The sequence below is a fragment of the Schistocerca serialis genome, chromosome 6 (assembly GCF_023864345.2).
Source record: "Schistocerca serialis cubense isolate TAMUIC-IGC-003099 chromosome 6, iqSchSeri2.2, whole genome shotgun sequence".
Taxonomy (NCBI): domain Eukaryota; kingdom Metazoa; phylum Arthropoda; class Insecta; order Orthoptera; family Acrididae; genus Schistocerca; species Schistocerca serialis.
Window position 1 is genome coordinate 423,876,336 of NC_064643.1, and position 21,162 is coordinate 423,897,497.

The following is a 21,162-nucleotide window of genomic DNA, read 5'->3' on the forward strand; positions in this document are numbered from 1 at the left end:
AGACCGTAGGATCCTACGCAGTGCCGTAGGGGACCGCACCGCCACTTCCCAGCAAATTAGGGACACTGTTGCTCCTGGGGTATCGGCGAGGAACATTTGCAACCGTCTCCATGAAGCTGGGCTACGGTCCCGCACACCGTTAGGCCGTCTTCCGCTCACGCCCCAACATCGTGCAGCCCGCCTCCAGTGGTGTCGCGACAGGCGTGAATGGAGGGACGAATGGAGACGTGTCGTCTTCAGCGATGAGAGTCGCTTCTGCCTTGGTGCCAATGATGGTCGTATGCGTGTTTGGCGCCGTGCAGGTGAGCGCCACAATCAGGACTGCATACGACCGAGGCACACAGGTCCAACACCCGGCATCATGGTGATGGGAGCGATCTCCTACACTGGCCGTACACCACTGGTGATCGTCGAGGGGACACTGAATAGTGCACGGTACATCCAAACCGTCATAGAACCCATCGTTCTACCATTCCTAGACCGGCAAGGGAACTTGCTGTTCCAACAGGACAATGCACGTCCGCATGTATCCCGTGCCACCCAACGTGCTCTAGAAGGTGTAAGTCAACTACCCTGGCCAGCAAGATCTCTGGATCTGTCCACCATTGAGCATGTTTGGGACTGGATGAAGCGTAGTCTCACGCGGTCTGCACGTCCAGCACGAACGCTGGTCCAACTGAGGCGCCAGGTGGAAATGGCATGGCAAGCCGTTCCACAGGACTACATCCAGCATCTCTACGATCGTCTCCATGGGAGAATAGCAGCCTGCATTGCTGCGAAAGGTGGATATACACTGTACTAGTGCCGACATTGTGCATGCTCTGTTGCCTGTGTCTATGTGCCTGTGGTTCTGTCAGTGTGATCATGTGATGTATCTGACCCCAGGAATGTGTCAATAAAGTTTCCCCTTCCTGGGACAATGAATTCACGGTGTTCTTATTTCAATTTCCAGGAGTGTATATTTTGTTCGAAAATTACGCATGTTAACGTACTTTCAATTACTATGTTTGTAATACGTTTTCTAATAGGCAGTCTAAGGTAGAATCGATTGCAAATCGGACCAGTAAAGTAGATGCTCTTCAACTTAAGTTTTGTGAAGCTGTCCATGGTGAAATACCAGCATCAAAACTAGTGGGATCTTTGTCATTAGTAGGAAAAATAAGCAGGCAGGACTCATTCACTGCATATGTGATGAGTGCATATAGACAATTTTGTGTACAAGGGGCGAAACATCATCCTCACTGGTGTTGTTGAAGTAGTTTTGACGGTAGAGTTGGCAGTTATGCCCATCAAGGAAAAATGATTAGGTGATATATGTCATCAAGGCAAGATTGGGAAGGTCACGCTTAAGTGTTTCTCATGTGGAAATGTAGGGTACACGTCTAACGATTGCAGAAGTAATGTTAAGTGAAAAACCTGTGTCAAATCAGGACATTTATCGCGGGGCTATCTACTAGAGAAAAGAATTCGCAATCAACCTGATCAGAAGATACAGCACTTAAGCGTGATCATTACTGTTAATAAACGGTTTATACAGTTCATATCGATTTACACTGAGCTAGAAAGGAAATATTAGATGTTAATTTCTGCCATCGTAAATGCTCAGAAAGGAGTACTGGAACCTCTTATTATTAACCCTGTGCAAGTTTTTACGTACTTGAATTTTATTGAGGATATATTAAAGACAAGAAGTTCCCAATTGCTCTGACAGAACAGAGCGGTTAGCAGTTACTATGCATAGCTGATGTAGATGCGTTTACATCTGGCCATACCCTAAGTTGTGTACAAAATGTGTTACCAAAAAACGAATTGTTTAATCTACACGAAGTATCACACCTACCTTCTAAAGTTGATGAAAGTCTAGGTTTATTTATGTTCATACTAAAGATTATTTCTTACCCGATGAACCCAACCGACACTGTACGAAACCAAATAACGAAGAATTATTGTGTAAAGAAGTACATTCCGTATCCAAAGTTTCTAAACAAAAGTTAGTTTAATCTCCACCTATGATCGTGAAAATGTGAAGCAAGAATGCTGCAAAATGTAAAGAAAGTTTCCAAACATCATACCAAGGAGAGTGCGAAAAGAAATGATAGTATTCACACTTCATTGAGTCAGGACCAATGGTTATTCGTTGCTGCACTACTGGCAGGCTTGACAATTTTCTTTAATGATAATAAGCCAACAGGTCAAAGGTACAGTGAAATAAACATATTATGCAAAATGTAAAGAGTGTGGAACACAGGTATTCATACATTGTGAACAAATAATAAGGATTAATGGAACCAGTGAACACATAGTGCCAGCTTTAAACATAATTTCTGTATTTTAAATAAGGAGATGAGAAACATTTTTGAGTTACAGTTAGGCATGCTGTTCGAACATCTAATACAACATTTAGATGATCTTGAAGGACCACTACTGTCAAGCAGACGAAATAGTGAACAGCATGACGAACGCACCGTAACGTTTGAAAGCAGTGCGGAAAGAGCTGCGTTACCTACGCCACCGCCACGCATAGATGAAAGATAGTGGATGACAGTGCAAAACTCTCTTAGTAAATAAGAAACGACTACAATAAGAATCACAAGAGTAAAATGTAAACAAGAATTTGGTGAGATGGTGTGTTCTCTTTCATATTTATTATCGTAATGACGATATGCATTGTGCTGTAGTGGTACGTATATCCATAAGTGATGTCAAGAAAAATAAACGACTAAATGTGGACGTGTATACATAACGTGAGATGAAGAGAAAAAAAAAATTACAATTTTGTCGCATATTTAGAATGTGGGATTAAAATGTGAATTGCAAAATATAATTAGCCAAAGATTTAAATTTATGTTGTGGGTAATGTATGTCTTCATGAAAAATGAACCAATGATCTACAACGACACTGCTATACGTATACAGCTGTGTGTATGTAAATGCAGTGAAAAATGAAACAGTGTTGTATGTTGATGTTTACCTATGTGAAAATTGAAGTGAAACACGAACTTTACAATGTGCAAAATGTAAAGAGAACGAGAGACATTAACTAAGACATCTATAATTTCTGGAGCTAAGATACTTGAACTACTACTGAACCCAGATTACCAATTTGTTGCCAAATAATTGTCAACGAATTTTCCCATGGGGGAGATGTATAATGACAACGTAATGACTTGTACGTTGTTACGCGTAAGGCTGTTACAAGCCATCAAGCTCACTCGAAGATAGGAAAACAGAGACACAATGCAGAGGCCGGCTGAAGTGGTAGCGTTTAGGTTACCGGGGCGCCAGACGCGGCGCGGACGGCAGAGGGAACGCCTAGCACAACATAGGCATAAATACCGGACTCATCCCACACTGGAATCAGTATCAGACAGCACTTGAAGAAGACTGCGAGTCACGCAGTTGAAATATCGTGCAGGAAAGACGCGAATAACCGGCAGAAACCCGATTAATCATCATGACAATTTAAATGTGGTTGACGAGAGGCGCTTTGGTGGTGCAGAGTGACTTGTGAGAATGGCCGAACCTTGTTAAGTACCGGTAGATTGGTGGTGTTACTACAGGAAGGGAGAAACAGTGCTACTGCATTCTTTGAAACCAATGTTTTTGTATTCAGAGGGGTGCTCATCCAGATTGTTGGGCGGTGACTACGTGTTGCTCGAGGCCAGCCTCAGCATGCTCCAACATGTCTGTCTTTCTCATGTAAGCGCTCACCCCCATGGATCCAGACATGGACTTCTGTTCTGCAACCAATTAGCTCCTCTGATTTTTCTAACATTTAGAACCAGCCTTCAGTGTAGTTGTTCGTCTGCTCGCTGATATATAGTGTCAGTCAGACGCCTGAATTCCATGAGCCTCCTGCTGCAAGCATCCCCTAGGTGCTCTGCGACAGTGGCTGCTGCTGATCCAAGTCATCTACCTGCTTTCACTGAAGTTATCTTTCAGAATTTCTCCTCACCACTCGGAAATTTCAGAATGATCTGAAACTCCATGTCTTACCTCTTTTGTGTTAGAACACGTCAATATTGTGAGTATCCTCTCTTCAGCGTTAACATCAATGCTGTTTGAAGGAGCTTCCGTAATTGGTACAAACAAGTTTCGTTCTCAACCTCAGACGTTGCTGGAGGTTTTTGTAGCGCAGAATCTAACGCTGTTTGATCCCTCGCATTATCAACAGCTGTGGGATGGAATGATCTCACGGGTTTGGCAGGCTGAGGGAATGTAAACAGCTCTGCTTTAACAGCGGATCGACTGTACACACTAGACAGACATAGGGTGAAGACGAAACTGTCGTATAACCCCTAGTTCTGTGTGTATGAGTAAACGGTAATGCTTCTTTATCTTCAACGGTGTTGTGTTCTCTCCCGAGAAGTATGAGTTGCAAGTAAAATGTGTTTGGAGTGGTAAAAATGTATTGATGCAATTTTCAGTGGTGTGATTACTGCTGATGCACATGGACTGCATGTCGATGCTGCTACAGTTCAAATCACTAGTACTTTGCAATTTATTTTTATACGTGACACGAGCAGATAATGCTGTTCCTCGGAGTTTGTCTAATTTTTAAAACCGGTTCTCCTACATTTAACAATTTTTTCGATTGTTCTCGCCAGCAGTATGAGTTGAGGGACACATACTGCTTTCAACACATATAATATCTACTGTTTTGGAGGAGTGCGAATGCAGGCTGGAGAGAGAAAGAGAGAGAGAGAGAGAGAGAGAGAGAGAGATAGAGAAAGAGAAAAACGAATATTCCCGTCCATATCTCACCGTTATGGTGATGTACGTTAGGTCAACCTCTCGAAATCTCCTCTAATGGTCGTCCTCTGCTGTATTCCATCAGACAGTGAGCGCCTGTCGCCATTCCCTGTTAAACATTAAAGAGTAACACATTATTATTATTTCAGTATGTAATTATCTTCGTGCTACAAAGTGGATCAGGCTGCCATTAAAAATGATTTTCATGCATTAGCATATGTCTGGAGAAATAGTATGCGTACCAAAAAAGTCACATGAACTTTACCCCTAGCTCTGCAAGAACCAATGTTGCAGCACGCAAACACAACCACAGACGCGCGCGCACACACACACATACACACACTCACACACACACACACACACACACACACACATGCAAATGGTTTAATTACACTACTGGCCATTAAAATTGTTTCACCAAGAAGAAATGCAGGTGATGAACGGGTATTCATTGCACAAATATATTAAACCAGAACTGACATGTGATTACATTTTCACGCAATTTGGGTGCATAGATCCTGAGAAATCAGTACCCAGAACAACCACCTCTGGCCGTAATAGCGGTCTTGATATTCCTGGGCATTGAGTCAAACACAGTTTGGATGGCGTGTACAGGTACATCTGCTCATGCGGCTTCAAAACAATACCACAGTTCGTCAAGAGCAGTGACTCGCGTATTGTGACGAGCTAGTTGCTCGGCCACCATTGACCAGACGTTTTCAATTGGTGAGAGATTTGGAGAATGTGCTGGCCAGGGCAGCAGTCGAACATTTTCTGTGTCCAGAAAGGCCTGCACAGGACCTGCAACATGCGGTCGTGCATTATGCTGCTGAAATGTATGGTTTCGCTGGGATCGAATGAAGCGTAGAGCCATGGGTCGCAACAGATCTGACATGTAACGTTCACTGTTCCAAGTGCCATCAATGCGAACAAGAGGTGACCGAGACGTGTAACTAATGGCACCCCATACCATCACGCCGGGTGATGCGCCAGTATGGCGATGACGAATACACGCTTCCAATGTGCGTTCACCGCGATGTCGCCAATCACGGATGCGACCATCAGGATGCTATAACAGAACCTGGATTCATCCGAAAAAATGAAGTTTTACCATTCGTGCACCTAGGCTCATCGTTGAGTACACCATCGCAGGCGCTCCAGTCTGATGCAGCGTCAAGGGTAACCGCAGCCATGGTCTCCCAGATGATAGTCCATGCTGTTGCAAACGTAGTCGAACTGTTCGTGCAGATCGTTGTTGTCTTGCAAACGTCCCCATCTGTTGACTCAGGAATCGAGACGTGGCTGCACGATGCGTTACAGCCATGCGGATAAGATGCCTGTCATCTCAACTGCTAGTGATACGAGGTCGTTGGGATGCAGCACGGCGTTCCGTATTACCCTCCTGAACCCACCGATTTCATATTCTGCTAACAGTCATTGGATATCGACCAACGAGAGCAGGAATGTCGCGATACGATAAACCGCAATCGCGATAGGCTACAATCTGATCTTTATCAAAGTCGGAAACGTGATGGTACGCAATTCTCCTCCTTACACGAGGCATCACAACAACGTTTCACCAGGCAACGCCGGTCAACTGCTGTTTGTGTATGAGAAATCGGTTGGAAACTTTCCTCGTGTCAGCACGTTGTAGGTGTAGCCACCGGCACCAACCTTGTGTGAATGCTCTGAAAAGCTGATCATTTGCATATCACAGCATCTTCTTCCTGTCGGTTAAATTTTGCGTCTGTAGCACGTCATCTTCGTGGTGTAGCAATTTTAACGGCCAGTAGTGTATGATGGAAAACCTAGCTTGTGGAGCAAAACACTATTTTCGGTGCCTTCTGCTAGTATTATTATTATTATTATTATTACTGGGGGAGCAAAGCATACCGTGAACGTTACTGAAGTCTCAGGGATGCCTAACATATTACTGCAGCTTCTGATGTGTGAGTGGCAGGTGCACATGCTGATCACAGCATTCAGCGCATCCCAAAAGCGCCGTTACGCCCTTCTTTTAACTATGAACAATGAAATTGTCGTCATCATGATGGATCAGCATGCGCACATGCACTGAAGTATAATACATTATATATGAATACTGACGGTATATGCACACATTTTTGATCTCATTAATGGAGGGCCTAGTTTAAACCCCATTCTGAAAGATATTGCCGCTAAAAAGAAAAAAAAATGAAAATGCTCTCGTGTCTCTGAGTGTATGTTACTTTGCATGTTCACTTAAGGCTAGAAATAGAAATAACTTTACAAGTGGAGTGCTTCCAAGTACTTACAATACATCTAATCTCCAAAGGCATTACAATTTTCAAAATATCTCATTCCCCATAAAACTCCAGGACCTACCACAGTTCTAGAGACAGGAACCTGGATATTTATTTCCGGTGTACCTCCTGGATACTGATGATAGAGAGTCATAAGATAGACAAGATAACTATGCGGACATTGTGCAGATTGAAGAGATGAAGCATAAATTAAATGTAAGTACTGTAGATGGACCCCTCTATTTTTCAAGATTAGTTAGTCAATTCTCCAAACATCTATATTCGTAGCTATTCTCCAAAGATACTACGCAACACTATGTGTGGGTCAAAAGCAAGTCCCACCATATTACACCCAATGGAGTAAAAAATACACGTGCAAGGTATTTTTTCTGTAGATGCCCCAGCTGGCTTACCGAGAGTGATTATTTTAGAAGTCACCTCATTAACTTCTCGAGCCAGCAACTAGTAAGTGTAGGAGTCCCTGTCGAGGTTAAAAAGATTAAAAAAATTAAGGACATCCACCAGCAGACGTGGCACTCTTTATTATGCATGCTGATCTTGATTCCCCCACACCTCCTTTTGCCACATTGTGAAGAAGACCATAAAACCTCTCATACTACCATCACAGAACAGAAAATACGATGTCGATGTGTGGCAACATAGTGACTTGTATGGTGTTATGACTCCTCTCGCAAAAAATTCTAATCACACGACAGAGATAATCCTGCGAGATGCTTGTTCAATGAGCTCGAATAGGACGTGTGAGAAGTTGTGGGACGTACAAATGATAATCTCCCAGGGGAGTCATATCTTATATGAGCAAGCAGTTAATTAGTTTATTCGTGGGCTGCCGCTGTACAGAGAAGAGGAAACCCATTGTGGAGACCATCGTCATCTAATGGGGAAATCGTGCAGTTTGAATGAGTACATTGGTGTTAACACCAAATAGTTGGCACTCACGAAATATGATTTTGAAGAAGTTTTTACCAGTTTTCGGTAAAACCACGGAGAATGTTGGAGAATACTGCGAAATTCATTTAGTTCATTAGTGGGATGGCCATTACAGAGCAAGAGATTAGCCGCTGGGCCATATTTCAAACGAGCCACATCTTCAAAGAAGGGGTTGTCGCTATTGAGATCCTGAGGTTTCAGAGCATTTCAGGAGCCCTGTCTATATCGGTACGTGTGTTTACGACCTCTGCAGACTCCATATGCACTGCTTTCACCATGAGCTTCCATAGCCAAACTAGGCTCAAAGTAGCTGTAACCTGTGGCTTTGCTAGCACATCACTAGTTCATTGTGATGAGTGACTGTCAGTAAGTAAGGTATTGTATATGGAATAACGTCAGCTGCTCTGATGTAACTGCCTGTTCGGGTAAGCATTATATGATATATGGATGCGTACACCCCGTCAAATACATGACATCGAATGCACAGATAACTGCCGCCGAATGGTGCATGTAGATATGCATGGGCAGGTTCACTTATCCTCGCAATGTTCTACTGAAGTAGCTATACATTATACAATGCATTATACAGTGTTATGCAAAATATTTTATAACTTTTAACATGGTTTTGCTCAATGACTTAAAAAAAATGCGGTCCATCACCTACTTCACACTTCTATACGTCGTCTTCTCGTTTTTACTCTCTAAAGTAGCCTATCTTCTTCCTCGGGGTTTCATCTGTCTCCACACAAAATTTCATCGAAATTGATTCAGTGCTTTCGTTGCGAAAATGTAACAGAATTATTTTCCAATTATTTAATTATAATATGAAGAAATATACATTAAGCACACTGAGGATGGTATAAGCATTGTATTTATTATGTTGAATCGTAGTATATAGAAAATATCAATCAATAAACACATTTCCACAAATATGATAAAGTTTAAATGTCAAAGAATAAATACCGTCAGGAAACAGTAAATATTTTGCCTAATTCACTTATACTATATATGATCTAAAGTTTGTCCTCAGCATCGAAGCTATCTTGACACAAAGTTTCATGAAAATCTGATCTGCGGTTTAGTCGCGAAAATGCAAATAACTAAAATTTGCATTTATAAAATTTTAAACTACTGCATGTAATTATTTCATGTTCTGTTTATTACGAAACCAATCTACAATATGCCATAAGCTACCTCACATTAACTGTGAAAACCCAATGAAATTTCGTCTACTAGTATTGGAGATTAGTGTTTCGAAACAGACAAAGACAGACACAGTAGGTTTGGAAGAAATTTGAAATCACTGCAACTTTAAATTATGTGATTTTATCTTCACAAACTAAATCCTATACATTGCCCCAAGCTAAGACCAAATTACGTGGACAAAATTCCTTGAGAATCGTCTAGCAGTTTTGGAGATTGATAAGGTCAGATAAACGTATAGAGAGGGCGGTTTAACTTCAGAATTTAAATCACAGTATCTCTTTTATGATTCAGTTTTAATTAAATTAAGTTTACAACATTGCATAAACCCTTTGAAAATGCATCTAATAATTTTGGAGCTTTTTCTTAGAATTAATCTTCTGACTGGCGTCTGATGCAGCTCGCCACGAATTGCTCGCCTGTGCCAACCTCTTCATCACAGAGTAGCACTTGCAATCCGACACTCATTCATTTTTTGGATGTATTCCAACCTCTGTCTTCCTCTACAGCCCTCTAGTAGCAAGTTGTTCCCTGATGTCTTTACAGATGTCCTATCAAACTTTCCCTTCTTCTGGTCCGTGTTTCCCACATATTCCTTACATCTCCGATTCTGTGCAGAACTCTCTTATTCCTTACCTTATCAGCCCACCTAATTTTCAACATAAGTCTGTAGCACCACATCTCAAGTGTTTCAATTCTCTCCTGCTGCAGTTTTCTCACAGTCCATGTTTCACTACCCTACGATGCTGTGCTCCAGACGTACATTCACACAAATTTCTTCCTCGAATTAAGGCCTTTGTCTGTGATTAGTAGACTTCTGCTTGCCAGGAATGCCTTTTTTGCCAATGCTAGTCGGCTTCTCATATTCTCCTTGCTCCGTCCGTCATGGGTTATCTTGCTGCCTCGGTGGCTGAATTCCTTAACATCATCTGCTTCGTGACCACCAACCCTGATGTTGAATTTCTAGCTGTTTTCGTTTTTGCTATTTCTCATTACTTCCGTCTTTCTTCAGTTTACTCTCAACCCATATTCGATACTCATTAGAATGTTCATTCCATTCGGCAGAACCCACAATCCTTCTTCACTTTTACAAAGAACAGCCACGTCATCAGCGAATGCTACCACTGATATCGTTTCATCTAGAATTTTGATACCACTTTTGTACCTTCCTTCTATTTCCATCATTGCTTCTCTTCCATCATCCCTCTCTTACATCTGTCTTAAACCAAGCTCTTTGTACTTGGTCATTCACTGTTATTATTCCCTCTTGGCTCTTGTAATATATTACACATTCCTCCCTACAGTTTATCCCTGTTTTCTCAGAATATCAAATAGATTGCACTAACTGACAATGTCGAATGCTTTTTCGAGGTCGACAAATCGTATGAGCGTTTCTTGAGTTTTTTTAGTCCTGCTTCCACTGTCAACCGCAACGTCAAATTTGCCTCTTTGGTGCCCTTACCTTTCCTAAAGCCAAATTGGCCGATACCTAACACGTCCTCAATTTTCTTTTTCATTCTTGTCAACAGCTTGGAAGCATGAAATGTTAAGCTGATTGTGCTGTAATTGTTGCGCGTGCTAGCGCCTGCAGTGCTCGGAATTTTCTAGATGATGTTTTTCCGAAAGTCAGATAGGCTCATACACTATACACATCAACGTGAATAGTGGTTTTGTTGCCACTTCCCTCCAATATTTGTAGACCTTCTGATGGAGAGATACCCAGTCTATCTTTCAATTCCTGTTTCTTTTTCTGTCACATCAGATAATTAGTTCCCCTCACAGAGGTCTTCAGTGTAGGTACTTCTTCCATCTATCCGCTCTCTCGTCTGCACTTAACAGTGGAATTCCCACTGCACTCTTAATGGTACCATCCTTGCTTTTATCTCCCCCAAATCTCATTTTGACTTTTCTATATGCCGAGTCAGTCCTATGGACAATCATTTCTTTTTCAATTCCTTCACATTTTAAATGCACTAGTTTCGCCTTAGCTTCACTGCACTTCCTACTTATAATGTGTGATCAAAAGTATCCGGACACCTGGCTGAAAATGACTTACAAGTTCGTGACGCCGTCCATCGGCAATGCTAGAATTCAATATGGTGTTGGCTCACCCTTAGCCTTGATGACAGCTTCCACTCTCGCAGGCACACGTTGAATCAGGTGCTGGAAGGTTTCTTGAGCAATGGCTGCTCATTCTTCACGGAGTGCTGCACTGACGAGAGGTGGCGGTGTCCGTCGGCGAGTCCTGGAACGAAGTAGTCGTTCAAAAACATCCCGAAGGTATTCCATGGGATTCAGGTCAGGATTCTGTGCAGGCCAGCCCATTACAGGGATGTTAGTGTCGTGCAACCACTCCCCCAGACGACGTGCTTTATGAACAGGCGTTCGTTTGTGTTGAAAGATGCAATCGCCATCTCCGAATTGCTCTTCAACACTGGGAAGCAGCAAGGTACTTAAAATACCAATGTAGGCCTATGCTATGATAGTGTCTGGCAAAACAACAAGGGGTGCAAGCCCCCTCCATGAAAAACACGACCACACCATAATACCACTGCCTCCAAATTTTACTGTTGGCAAATGACTTTCACCGGGCATTCGTCACTCCGCACAACTATTTTCCACTCTTCACTCGTCCAATGTTGACGGTCCTTCCACCAAGCGAGACGTCGTTTGGCATCTATCAGCGTGATGTGCGGCTTATTGGCAGCCGCTCGAACGTGAAATACAAGTTTCCTCACCTCCCACCTAACTGTCATGGTACTTGCAATGAATCCTGATGCAGTTTCGAATTACTGTGTATTGGTCTGGATAGATGTCTGCCTGTTACACATTACGACCCTCTTCAACTGTCGGTGGTCTCTGTCAGTCAACAGACGAGGTCGGCCTGTACGCTTTTGTGCTATAAGTGTCCCTTCACGTTTCCACTTCACTATCACATAGGAAACAGTGGACTTATTGATATTTAGGAGTGTGGATATCTCGCGTACAGACATAAGACACAGGTGACATCCAATCACCTGTTCACGTTCGAAGTCCATGAGTTCCGCGGAGCACCCCATTCTGCTCTCTCACGGTGTCTAATGTCCACTGAACCTACACCACTTATTATCCGAACTGCCCGTTTCAGAGCCAAAGGTATCATTTTGAAAATGTCAAGTTACCTGAAAATATAATACCATACGTCATAAGCAAATGAAAATAAGCGAAGTAGGGTAATTTTCGTGTCCAACTATGACTTATTACAGATACCGTTCGAATAGTAAAAATGGAAGCATTAAGTCTTTGAACACGTTCCTGAATGTGAGCTTTTCACGACAGTGTACTATCTATCTGAACACCTCGATATTTGAACTGTGCAGTTTCACATATCATATAATCATTCTTTGAAAGTTTTGAAAGTAAAACGTTGGGTTTTGTTGAATTGTGTGTTAGAAAAATAGTGTCAGTGTTGCACACAACATCCTTTACTACCAAGCTGGTGTCATCAGCAAACAGAAATACTTTAGAAGCACCTGTAACATTGGAGTGCATATCGTTTATGTAAATAAGGAATTGGAGTGGCCCCAGCACTGATCCCTAAGGCACCCCCTCCCCCCCCCCCCCAATTGACCATGCCCCATTCAGACCCCATATCATAGGCATTCTCAACACTGTGAATAATGACCTTTTACTACCTGTTGTTAAAGTAAGAGGTGAACCAAATGTGAGCTACTACCTGTATTGTATAATGGTCCAACTTCTGGAGCAATAATTTGTGATGAACATAATCAAACGCCTTAGTTAACCCTGCTGTTCTGTTCGGGTCTATATGACCCGAAACGAATATGAACGTTATTTTACATTATGTAAATACCAATATATATTTATGAAACTTTGTGACTTTGTCTGAAAATGGATGAGCAGCATGTGTTTTAAAAGGTTTTAAAAAAGTTTAAGAAGTTTGGGCTTCAACTGTAATAGTTGCATATGTAATGTTCGGGTCATAATGACCCGACACAAATATGTTTAGTGTAACTCGTATTTATTTCTAAAATCTGGAAATGGCGAAAATTATTTTTGTTGTGTTGTGTGGGAATAGTGACTGCATCATTCCAACTTACTCTCAACAATCACCTAAAGCTCCATGCGTTCACAACAATGGGCTTGTTTGTTGCTTTCCCCAGGAAATAATAATTGGCAGTTCTCAATAATTGGAATGCTTTGTTTCTGCCCAGTTTGACTTGTGACACCATGGCGATGAGACCATTGAATGATCGTGAGTTGGAAGAAATAGTAAATGCCTCACCAGATGAAGGATCACTTTCTGAGTTTGAAGATCACATCAGCAATGCATCTGAAAGCGAGTGTTCCGATGACAGTTACGACAGTCCACAGCCCATACAAAATAGTGTAGAGACTTTTCTTTCTAAAAATGGGAATATAGAATGGCAGTTGCATCCACCAGCACAACATGGTCGCCTACCAGCTTCGAACATCATCAAGAGTACCCCAGGAGTTACCAGGTATGCAGTCAGCAGAATATCTGATGTAAAATGTTCATTTGAAGCAGTATTTCACACAGCGCTTCAAAATGAAATAATAGAGATGACAAATATTGAAGGGCAGCGAGTTTATGGTGAACAGTGGACAGATATTGATGGTTCTGTTTTCCATGCATACTTAGGACTCTTACTCCTAGCGGGTGTATATCGATCTCATGGGGAGTCTACAAAAAGTTTGTGGGATAAAGATACTGGGCGAAACATATTTCGAGCAACCATGTCTCATGAAACATTCTGTAAGATATCACGTGTCCTGCGATTTGACAAGAAATCTACTAGAGAGGAAAGACGACGTACTGACAAACTTGCCGCAATTCGTAGTATTTGGGAGAAGTGGGTAGAGGTCCTTCCTAAACTGTATAATCCAGGAGAAAATGTTACTGTTGACGAGCAGTTAGTAGCATTTAGAGGTCGCTGTCCATTCAAGCAGTATATCCCAAGTAAACCGGCAAAATATGGGATCAAAATATGGACCATGTGTGACAGCAAAACTTCATACGTACTGAAAGCCCAAATTTATACAGGAAAGGTGAGTGGAGCGGCACCAGAAAGAAATCAGGGAATGAGGGTGGTATCTGATCTCACTTCTGAGTTACGTGGTCAGAATATCACGTGTGACAACTTTTTTACGTCGTACAATTTGGGGCAGCTGCTTCTGAAAAGGAAATTGACTATGTTGGGAACTATACGGAAAAATAAGCCGGAGCTTCCACACAAAATGACCAACAAGGAGGTACACAGCTCTTCATTTTACTTCACAAATGACACTACTGTGGTTAATTATATTCCTAAGAGACACAAGAATGTTGTACTTATGAGCACTCTCCACCATGATGCGGAAATCAGTGACAGGGCTGATAAGAAGCCAAAAATGATTTTGGACTATAATTCAACCAAAGGTGCTGTAGACACGCTTGATCAGTTATTAGGTACATATACATGCAAACGAAAAAGTAATAGGTGGCCAATGATAGTTTTCTACAATATTCTTGATGTTTCTGCTTATAATGCATACGTTTTGTGGATTTCGGTTGACCCTAATTGGAATGCAAGCAAATTGACTAGAAGGAGAATATTCTTGGAGGAACTTGGAAAGTCACTGATAAAAGAACATATTGCATCAAGAACGCATTTCCCAAGAACAGAAGATTCTTTGAGAATGGTCACAAGCATCCAAAACCCGAATGATGTGGGTGGTGTGTCAGAATCGGTAACAACAAGAAAATCTACAAAACGTGCACGCTGTAAGTTCTGTCCATCAAGTAATGACAATAAAACAAACATGGTGTGTGGAAAATGTAGTAAACATATTTGCAAGAAACATGTAACCTACTTGTGTCCACAGTGCAAGCAGTAAGAAAAGAACTGTAGTATTTTATAAGATGATTGTATTGAAAATTCTGTTGTTTCAAATTTATGTGAATACTTGTGCCTAAACTACAATCAGTAAGAAGAGAGGATTCTAAAGTTGTAGTGCTTTCTATGTTGGAATGTAATAAAAAAACTGTAGTGTGTTCTGTACTGTAGTGTGCTCTAAGATGAATATCTGTAATGACAACTGTCTGTTGTTAGAAAATGTCAATACTTACGTCTAAACTGTCAACAATAAGAATAGAAGTATGGAAAAACTGTAGTGCTTTCTAAGTTGAATGCCTGTAATGGAAACTGTCTGTTGTTTCAAATTTATGTGCATATTTAAATGAAAAATATCCCTCAATAAAGTTGTATGCATTGTTATTATTATTATTATTACCATTATTATTATTATTATTATTATTATTATTATTACTAACAAGGTACTGGAATAGAACAACAATGTCGATAGCTAAAACTGTACCAAAATTTATGTTTCTAAAGCATTTTGATATGTCGGGTCATATTGACCCGAACAGTATATATGTCAAGTAAAAGTGAACAGAACAGCAGGGTTAAATAAAAAGGTGGCTAGTGTTCGAAAACTTTCGTTTAATCCATCCAGTACCCCCAGAATATAGCATTTTCAACTGTTAAACCTCTTCTAAAGCCGAACTGTACATTTGATAGCAAATTATGTGACATAAAATGATTAATTATCCTTACATACACATTCTTATCAATAACTTTAGCAAACATGAATGTCACAGAAATAGCTCTAAAATTGTCTACATTATCCCTTTTTTGCTTTTTATAAAGCAACTTTACTAGTGAACTTTAATTGTTTTCGAAACTGACCATTCTTACAGAAAAAATTACAAATATGGCTAAATAAAGGGCTAACATGTGTAGGACAGTACTTAAATATTCTGCTAGACAAATCAACGTATCCAACCATCGTATCCATGAGAGTCCTTAGTGTTAGTGATTTACTATTGACTCAATGTCCTACTTGTCAGTATCATAGAGGAGCGTTTCAGACATTGATCTCGGAAAAGCATTCTCCAAGAGAACTATATAATTTCCTGTATCAACTAAGTTTTTGTTTAATTCATCAGAAACACTCAGAAAATGATTGATAAATACTGTATGTACACCTGACTTATAAGTAACAGAAATATTTTTACTACGAACTAAGTTTATATCGTCGAACTTGTTCTGCTGTCCAGACATTTCTCTCACGACTGACCATATGGTTTTAATTTTATCCTGTGAATTAGCTATTCTAGTTGCGTATCACATACTCTTTGCCTTCCTAATAATATTTTTAAGCAGCTTACAATACTGTTTTTAGTGGACTACTGTAGTTTGATTGGAACTTTCGTCTTAAAGTTTGATATAATCATCACTTTGTTCTACATAATATCCTTATTCCACCAATCAACCTCTCTGGCTGCCTTTTACTGCAAGTACCCCGTTTAGAACGTTCTTATGGAAAACAGCTTTCAGAAGGCATGAGAAATATGTTAAGGAAAGCATTATATTTGTCATCTATGTTATCAGCACTATGAACATCCTCCCACTATTGTTCCTATTGCCGTAGGATTAGCTTTTCTGCTCGGTTTGCAAGTATATATAACATTAGCATTAGAACAAAACTTTTTTAGTGTTAAAATTTGTGCATCATCGTCTCAAACGTCACCAACGTTTTACTAACAGAATGCCCATCTAGCAACGAAGAATGCATAAAAATATTGTCTATGGATGAATGTGGCCGACCGGTTCTAGACGCTTTAGTCCGGAACCGCGCTGCTGCTGCGGTCGCAAGTTCGAATCCTGCCTCGAGCATGATGTGTGTGATGTCCTTAGGTCAGTTAGTTTTAAGTAGTTCTAAGTATAGGGGACTGATGACCTCAGATGTTAAGTCCCAATAGTGCTTAGAGCCATTTGAACCATTTTTGTCTATGGATGTGTTACTGTTCCACTGTACCCTGGCTGGAAAAAACACAATATGCATCAGATCATACAAGTTTAGGAGATATTCAAACATCCTTTTTCTTGCACGACCACATATAAGATTAATATTGAAGTACAGACTTATAACTAATTTTTCGTACTTCCTATAAAGTGAACCAGAAACGCTCTCTAGCTTGCGTAGAAATACTCTAAAGTCAGAGTTAGAGGACCGATAAAACAACAACAATTAGAAATTTAGTTTCACTGAATTCAACTGCCTCTGCAGAACATTCAAATACCTGTTAAGTGTAATGCCGTGATACGTATAAGGACTCCAATGGAATACTCTTTCTTCCGTACATGGCCACTCGCCGACTCCGCAAAGAATTCCTTGAAAAAACAGCGAGATAATCTGTTTTCTGGTAAAGAAAGTCTCTAAATTGTAAAAATTATTGAGGCGGTGCTCCGATACACCAGTAATGTCAGAGTCAATATCTATAAGCAGTTCACTAAATGGCTCTGAACCCTATGGGACTTAACTTCTTAGGTCATCAATCCCCGACGACTTAGAACTAGTTAAACCTAACTAACCTAAGGACATCACACTCATCCATGCCCGAGGTAGGATTCGAACCTGCCACCGTAGCGGTTGCGCGGTTTCAGACTGTAGCACCTAGAACCGGTCGGCCACCCCGGCCGGCACAGTTCACTAGTTTTTATCTCTATTACGTCTGATATTTTGATGAAATATGCTACTTCCTTCACTATTTGGACACCTGACGTCCTCTGAACGTGATTCCTTTATTAGAGGGTCTTCCTTTAAGCAGAGATACCCGACTTCAATCTAAAAAAAAGATGTAGCTCTAACACCAACTAGTACTGGAATTCTTCGATCAGTAATCCCACCACCACCCACTACCATGTCGCCTACAAGCTTTTCCATCCTCTCCTTTCCATACCGATTGGCGTGCAGGCCATGCCTAGTGAAACTCGATCTCCTGAGAGACTCAACTGGCACCACTGCAATGTCAGCCATGCCTTCTGCCATCAGTGCCTTCTCCAGCCCCATGTTAACGCACCTAACAGCAGTATTAAGATGAGGCCGATCGCGACGCTGAAACAGTTGCACGAAATCCGAATTGATGCCACCAGTTTGAGTAGCTATCATTGCCAGGTCACCACCTAGATCTTACTCCCCACCCCTTTCAAGACTATTCGCAGCTACACCCACAATAATTACCTTATCATCTTTCGTAACGTTTCTACATAACTCCCCTATGTTAACAGTCAACTGAGTAACCCTGCACTAGTCTTCACAATGTTGGTGACCTGGTACTCTCTCCCCAACACGGCCCACACCTCCGCCATGTGAATTACCTACCAGCAGAACCTTTTTCTTTCCGTTAAAATTTGCAGCTGACCTAGGCTCCCTAAAGACTGAGGACTACTGCATGTTTCCTACACCTGAAGCTACAACAGGCTGCTATCCACTCAACTCTGTCCTTTGGTAAAATCCATTAGTTATTCGCAAAGTACAACTGTTTGAATATCTCCTCCTCCTAGCTGCCTTCTTACTAACTGCAAGTTCTCATTCGCCACGGCCTTTCACCGTCCTCAATCTGTCTAGTTCTTCCTTTGCCTCTTGTAACTGAACCTGAATGGGACAGATGTTACGCTCCTGCTCCTGTGTCAACTTCTTTCGGCTACAAATTCTGCATTTCCAGGAGAAGCTCTCCCCAGAATGCCCACTGCCTTCGGCAATGAGAACACTTTGAACAAATCTCACACCATAAGCCGCTATTCACAAACTTTCGACGAAGCCCACACTTCTCACTCATGGTAAAATTTTAACAGTTACTGAAAAAACTAAACGTCTACGTTACCTAAGTTCAATTACAACGATAGAACTATTTAAAGAACTAACAATACTTTTCTCGAATTTCGCACCGTACTAAGAAGGCAACTACGTTTGTTAGTACTACTAAACCACAACTAATACTAATACCATAAAAACTTAACAGAATTTGTTGTCTAAAACCAAAAATTCAAGCGACCACTAGAACACTCCACGAGATTAAACACAGTGAACCAAAGTTTTCCTGAAACATTTCACTACAAAGAATAAGAAACCTCACCTGAAAACTAACGTACTAAATTTAATAAATGACTTCAGCGAACAAACAACTCTAAGAAGCACAGTGGGCGAAAGTTTCTGAAACTTTATTAAACCGTACTTTTCGCCAGAAACAGCAGGAGACACCGTCGAAAACTACCATATGTAATAATTAATTCACAGTGCACAAGCAACTCTGTCAGGACTTAAGAATCGCTACAGCTGCAACTGCTGGCCGCGAAATGGAAACACGGCTAATAATTCTATGAACGACTAAGAACTCAAAATTTAATATTCGAATACAGTGCACAGAAAATTTGGCAGTGCTTAGCTTTACAACCGCTACAGCTGTAACCGCACGCCACGAAATGTAAACAATTACTGAGGCGTCGATGAACGACTAAGCACACTCCCAAAGAACACACCACTCGAATCAATCACATAAAAAGAAAGATTGACATGAATGAAAATACTCTAATAAGTTACTTTTACAGCAAATATTAGCACTAATAATCTTAAAATACGTATACGAAGTCTAAAACTTTATAAAATACTGGCGAGCGATTAGAAATTTAAATACTGTATATGGTTAAATATGTACATTGAAAAAATTCTGAAGCCAGCGGCAAAGAAAATGGGAAATGGAATGTTTAATTTCTTTTTCTTCTCATATATGACTGTCATAAGTCTTCAAAATATGTCTCTCTAAATAAATGCTATTTTAATGTGTGTGTGTAAGCATACTAAAAATTGAAAATTATTGTACAAAAAACATTGTAAAAACCATTGTGTGAATAAGAAATGGTGGTAAATAAAACAGAGTTGTGCAAAGAAAAGTAAATCTTAACTAATATGTTGCAAAAATAAATGGCTGATAATTATCTATTAGAGTAGTTAATTGGTTATATCATTGTTGCTATCTCCACGTGGCCACTACAGAAATTATATCAGTTCGTTTATACGAAACTTGAACGTCTCTTCCATGACGGTCAGACCTTGAGTGAACGCGCCTACACAAATGAGCTAGTTATAAATGATGATGAGGCGAAGGAGGATATCGAATCTTTTTGGTCCAAGGGTATCTTGGCATTTTATTGTGCTCACATTGTTCCAGGCTTTTCCCACGAAATTTATATGAAGTGACCAGATTTACATAATGGCCTCACAGAATTGCTCAAGGAGTGCGGGTACAATCTCGTGACCGATATCGAGTTAAGTCATGATATTGAATACAAATAGCACAATTTCCTAAGTTGTGTGTGGATGCAACTGGATGACCCAGATCAGTTCCCTGTTGTTCTCCAAGAGGGTGGTAATGAGGGGAGAACTTGACTATGAGTTGCCTAAGTATGTTAACTGGCACCGGACGTCCTCGTCGGTGACACAGAGAGATGATCATCACGTCTACCAGAACCGGCACTGATATCCCACTCTCCGCATAAACGGCATACCTTTAAAGCACGCCCTCTTAAATCATGTCCCTTTAAATGTAGTTATCTTAAGAAACGTGTCCCTTTAACTCTCGAATCCACCCTGCTATCCTACTTACATCATCATTTATATTTTGGTGGAAGTATCCCATCTCTATTTTCCCCTATAGCTTTTAACTTTCCCATTTCCCTCTAGTACCACAGAGGTTATATCTTGATGTCTTAGCCCACATCCTGTCATAATTATCCTCTTCTTCTTGGCAGTGTTTTTCCACGCATTCCTTTCTTCAAGGATCCTGCAAAAATACTGCTCATTTCTTATCTTATCAGTCCACCTAATTTTCAACGTTTTTCTGTAGCACCACATTTCACAAGCTTCGATTCTGTTCTGTTTCTGTTTTCCGACTGTCCAGGAAAGCCTGCCGTACAGTTCTGTGCTCCAAAGACATTCTCAGAAATATCTTCTTCAGATTAAGGCTTGTGGTTGGCACCAGCAAACTAATTTTGGCCAGGAATGCCCTCTTTTCCTAAGCTAGTCCGCTTTACATTTCCTCTTTCTTTCGTCCATAATAGTTTGTTTT